The sequence below is a fragment of the Lolium rigidum genome, chromosome 1, assembly GCF_022539505.1.
Source record: "Lolium rigidum isolate FL_2022 chromosome 1, APGP_CSIRO_Lrig_0.1, whole genome shotgun sequence".
Lineage (NCBI taxonomy): Eukaryota > Viridiplantae > Streptophyta > Magnoliopsida > Poales > Poaceae > Lolium > Lolium rigidum.
In genome coordinates this window covers 170,363,366-170,369,239 of record NC_061508.1, presented here as the reverse complement: position 1 = coordinate 170,369,239, position 5,874 = coordinate 170,363,366, and the positions used below count along the sequence as shown (strand labels likewise).

The 5,874-nt window shown below is 42.3% G+C and overlaps 1 long non-coding RNA gene across 2 annotated transcripts; it reads left to right on the top strand.

Moving 5' to 3' along the window:
• Positions 1–225: 225 nt before the first annotated feature.
• LOC124684895 lies at positions 226–4,892 on the top strand. 2 transcript variants are annotated; one of them, XR_006997197.1, is made up of 4 exons: positions 230–776; positions 943–1,080; positions 2,743–2,902; positions 3,718–4,892. It is a non-coding gene; the product is annotated as an uncharacterized LOC124684895 (long non-coding RNA). The 2 variants fall into 2 exon arrangements; XR_006997196.1 differs by having other exon boundaries at positions 226–776; positions 943–2,902.
• Positions 4,893–5,874: the final 982 nt, after the last annotated feature.

The following is a 5,874-nucleotide window of genomic DNA, read 5'->3' as shown; positions in this document are numbered from 1 at the left end:
TTTTCACCCCGTGGGTGTCCCTTTTATATGGACGCGGTGAAAATATAGGCAGGCGAGATCGCAGTCAATGTAAAGATCAGAGCATGCGCGCGTGGTCGGATACATGTTGTGAGTCGCCCTATGGGGGGCATCCATGTATATCTCTTAATGGCAACCGAACGAAGCCTTAAAGGGGTGCGTTTTTACCCCACTATCCACGCGGTCAAAGCGGTGCGCTCCCGAACCATCTCCTAATTTCTAGGCATATCTCCCCCATCTCTTCCACTAACCTCCGAATGTATGCCCATATCTGCCCAATCCTTATGCGTGGGGCGGAGCTGCTCTAAAATCTCCAGTTTCCCATCGCGGTCAGCATCTCCCCAGCCCCGGCGGCCGCCCCTTCCGGCGTGGGCGTCCACATCCCCTTCCTCTTCCTATTTCTTTGTTGTCGTGGCCTTCCCTTCCGATGATGCGGGCTTCTCTTCTCGGCCGATGCGGTCGTCAGGCTGCGAGGTTATGAGGAACGTCTTGGCAGTGGTCGCGCCTTCCCCGCGTCCTGGCCGGCGTCTGTATTGGTGGAGGCGCTTCCGTCGTCTCCCCTCCATCGTGGCGTCTCAGCCCCAGCAACGGCAGCTTCCTTCGCGCGGGCCGCAGGGTTCTGGGCGCTTCTTCTCTAGCAGCCTTATCCCGACGGCGGTGGTCATGGCATGCTCGCACTCCAGGGCACGCGTGCCGGTCTGGATCTTCCTCCCCTGCTGCGGCGCCACGGGGAGACGAAGTCCTCCATCGGTGTACAGGTGAGTTTTCTCTGGCCATCACATGGTTGGTGCGTCCCGACCCAATTCACCATGTTTCCTCTTTATGGTGCAGTTCGTAAAGGATTGGGTGAAAGTTTTCGCATATGTTGATGCTGTGTTTCTCTAATTTTTTTTAGGAAACAATATCGCTGCATATTTTTTGCAGGTTCTGTTTTTTCCCAAATTGATGTGCTGCTAGGTTATTTAGCCGATGAAAGGAAACAAATTAGATTTCATTCTGCGTGATTGCTGCAGAAGCCATGTCAATTTCCATTCTAGCCATCATTTTCAGGGATGGGTGCAGGTAATCATTCTTTCAGATATGCAATTTTCCTAACGTCCTGTGTGACTCAAGTGATTCTCGTGTGCCACAGTAATTACTGGCAAGTGGGGTCAAATAGTACATATCATTTTCCAGTTACTGTCTGGAAAACATACTCTACATTTTGCTTACTTACCATGCCTTGCCCTATGTTTCCATTTTCCAAGAACATGACTTGACAAAATGACCAGGGTGCATTCAAACTTATCTGATTTCCATTGAGTAGTCAAAATCTTCTTGCTTCATTTTCTTTCCAAGGAAGCTGGATAGAAAGCTCCACCTATTATTTATCATCTGGCGTATTTATTCCCTGAGAAGAGAAAAGCCTACATGCTCAATCACATTCGGCATTACAATAATATTTTAGTGTATTATTTTTTGCTTGCAAGTGACATATATATTTCATTGCAAACCTTGATCCATTTACTACTGAACATTGTTGTTAACTAACCAATCCACAAATGCTACAGGTATTCCCTCCCTTTTTGGGGCATATATTTGCATATTTTGATCAGTTACATAAGAGAATGTTGCTTCTCTTCGTGGTTGCATTTCTCCTGGGTTATTATAATTACTGGATTGAATAACAATGACTGTTGTATATCTAGGGATTTTATTTTTGATGAGTTAGTGCACACCTGTGTTCCCCTTTATCCCTTCCTATTATTTATTGGCAAGTTTCACAAAGCAACCAAGGAGATCGTTATTGGCAATTCACAATAGAGAGAAACTATAAATTATTAAATATTATTGAAAATAAATTCGCAAGAGATTTAACTACATTATCGAGTCCATTTTATTGCTTCAGAAGACAAGTGAAAATTACTTTACAAGTTTGTAAACAGTGAAGCTATAACATCAGTAAATGATTTTTTTTTGTGTTGCCTCTGATCTTACCTTAAGGGCATTGTATACCTGTAGCATACATCCAGGAAACTATTATGTGTATGGAAATGGATCATTTTAGTTAGTGCTGATCTGTAGCCTCTGATTTTAAACTGGCCTAATCTAACTTACTGGTTAGGAAGTAAAACATAGACAAAAGGTAGCAACATGGGTGAGCAAGTAAGGTCGTGTCAGGGATGATACTGATATCAGATTCAGTGGCCAGGGAAAAGACAATGGTAGTCATTTAAATCATTTTTGCACACGGATAATTACGAATTATAATATATCACTACTGTTCCATTCTAATGAAAGCTGAGATGCATCACTTGTGCATTATGTTTCTCATGATTAACCCATTTCTGCCTCTTTCGCTTAGTGATAAGAATTTTAAGCTATAAACCATGTACTTTCATACCAGTCCTGCAGCTTCCAAGTGTATCACTTACTACCACAGCATGTTTGCCATACTTGCACGCATTGCCTCTTATCTAGGCTTATGACACTTCCTTTTCTTTTTATGGCGAGTGGGTTAGTTGACTCAAGTTAATTTTTCCTGCTCTGGCCTTGGTGACATACTGACATATAAAAAAGCCTTGGCATGCAGATTAGTTGATTCATGTGATTTCTCTACGTATGACTCCTACACATGTTCTTGATTTACCTCGCTATATATTTTTTCATCCATTGATTAGAAGTTTATCCTTCATGCAAATATTTCTTTTTCGTTTGGGACTTATAGGTTCTCTCTTATCACAGGTTATCAACACCCCACCATCTGTAGTTTGGAGAAAGCTGAATTTATTGAAATTGCTCGGGAATGGCCATATCATTTACTTTGTTTTCCTTATCAGTTATCACATATTGAACAGAGTTGCATGGATAAGCATGAGATATGCCCTGCAGTTGAAAGCCTGAGGTCAGGGTCGATTTCTTTTTCTTTTGTGGTTCGTGCTGCTGATATATGGTTTTTTTATCTAATAATGAATCAATATCTTTATCATTATTAATGTAGTATCAATTTAGAAAAACTTACTGTATTAACATTGGTAGCGCAGGCTGCCGCTATATCATACATGGTTGGTGAGTTTTAAGCTCCATATGAACTAAATTGTGCCTAGAGTAGGGGTTATTACTTACTTAAGCATTTTCATAGGGATAACTAACTTTCAGCTAAAAGCAATAAAGCAGTTTGTTATAACAAACACATAACTATAGAGATGTCAGTATTTGTTGTTATTTGCATGATCTGTGGAGACAAAGTTACTCTGATATCTCATTTCTTTTATGATTGTGTTTGAATACTTAATAGTGTTGGTTCATTATTCAGTACGGAAATTTGACAGTGTAGAATTAAGGATTACTCGATGGTGCATAACGATATTCTTGGATCAATTTGTTAAACCACCAGTCATGTCTGTTTGCAAAATATGTATTTCTTTACTTTAATTTCAGGAGTCAGTTGAGTTGTAGTTTTGTACATTTACGTGGTTCCAACTTTTGCTACTTTGAAGTTAAGTTATAGTTTCTCTTGGCTATTGTTTTCTCCACCGTATAGAGTAATTAAAAGTGCCACTTATTAGCTTTGTTTAACATAAACTGCACAGATGTAGCTACCTCTACAATTCCTCATGTACTTTCGATATAAGGATCAGATATATGTTTTTTGTAGTGTAATGTTTCACTTCTCCATTTGAATCTCTTTTAAAGTTGTGAGGCCATTTCACCTTGCAGGTTGAGCTCATATTACCAACTGATCTTCTTCACCTTGCAGTTGTAAGACTATAATCCATAGCTTCAGTAAGCTTCTTCCAGAAGCTAGCTAGCTTCAGTAAGTTTCAGATCAGTAATTAAGCAATTCTGGTCCGTAAGTGTTCATATTACTAATGAATCGCGAACTAGGTTACTGGATTTTGCTATGTGGCTGCCTTCCTGCCACGGTTTTCCTTTCTATTTTGCTAAGTGTTGATTACCTATTTGGCATCCTATAAACAAATAGTTTCATATGCACATATAATTGTATGGTGATTGAGAACTCAAGTAATCTTACTGTTCAATGTGTTTTTTTCCTTCCTGGGGAGATATATACCTTTTTATGCCAAACTCCTGAATGAATTGTGTTCGACGATGCAAGATGGCCACCTCTCACCACGTGCGTCCGGCTGCAGCAGCCAGTATTTGTTCAAGCCTGACACATCTTGGAGCCATGGACTCAACATGGATCGACCTGGGCAGTAGTATATTTCAGATCCGGTTCGGGAGCTTCTCCAAGACTTCTGATTCGTACATATGGACTTCTGCGGTGCATAATAATGTTTTGTGGAGACTGTTGTTGTTACCTGTTATAAAATGGCTGTACAAAATTCGTTCAGCCGCAACATACTTCGTTCAGCCAAATTTTTCGTTGTCGAGAAGCCAAAGCACCAGATCCGCTGCGACGAGCCTGCAGACGCCGACACGACTTCTTTGATGACCAGCTGAAGCCTCAAACCCCCTCCGACCATCTTGCGGCAGCAGAAGCCAGAAGACAGAGACAGTAGAGGCATGGCGCAGATTTTTTCATTCTCATCGCAAGAGTCTCAAGCACCAGGTTCCTGCCGAGCCCGCAAGTTTTGCCTTTGATCTCAACCTCCCCACGGAGGCCCCTGCACCAGGCAAGAACACCATCTTCGATAGCTAGCCGAGGCTCCAGCTCGCTTCTGCGGACCCTGCCCTGCATAGCCTTCCTTGCCTGTGCTTAGTAAACCGGTGAAAACCGTCTGGCTCTGCTAGCAAAAAGATGAATCCGTGGGGCCTAGCCTTCCCCACGAAGAACATGTACTGGGCATGGTAGACCAGTAGAAAGATGTATCGGCGCCGGTTGGCCTCCAGTGTGTAATGCATTCTAAATACGCAGTAGCCCTGCAGCATCCTCTGTTATCCCCTATATTGTCTACTTAATTTCTAACAAACATCCAAGTCGATAGCACCCTGTGCGAGAGAACTAACGTGCTTTACAACACTTCTCAATGCAAATGATCTCTGTACACTCCAAAAGAATTAGCACTGACTATGAATATGCTTAAAAGATTAATTCCACGGGCGTGGCGTGTCGCCGCGCCATTGCATCCTAGTCATACGTTAAGCCCGATGAATTCATCTACAATTTATTGATTTGTCGGTTTGACAAGGCAGAACCGGGGCCCTTCCATTAAGGTTATATTAGAGTGAGTGTTTTTCGTCACCAAGACACCAACCATGTAAATTTGAGAGCGAATGAACTAAGGAATACCGAAAAACGAGATGTACGTACATCATCCTGTTCCAGCACACAGGGAGATCTATTTGTCTCGGGGAAGACGCTGCAAGTGGAGATAGATTAGGGAAGACATTTTTTTATCTTCTGTCGAATGCAAAACGTGAGCATGCATACACAAATGATAGGCATTTTTGTTGGCGCATTCATTTACCTATAGGTGCAGTTTCCAGCAAAGCGTGTCCTATAGCTAGGAGAATGGGTGGTGTTGGTCCGCATGATCACTTGCTAGCTGGGGCCATAAAGGCTGCTAACTATATCTTGATTCCAAACGTTTTTAGCTGTAATGCCAAAGATACTTAATTACTTCTTTCATTTCATAATTTTTTTTATGCTTTAAGTTTAGATTTAAACTCGCAAAGCTACAGAGGGGCAAAACAGGGACATCGCACGTCCACAAAAATTTAGTGCAGGAGCCTACAAACTGGTTGCCAGCTCACTATACTCAGCGGTGTCGGAGATTTGTGTCCCGTAAGGAACAAGAGGTGTCTCATAAAACCCTCGGTGTCGAACACAGGGGGCTGAACACGACTCTCTTCAGCCTCTCGGTGAATGGCGATGAGGACGAACAACAAGCACGGCAAGAGACACGATGA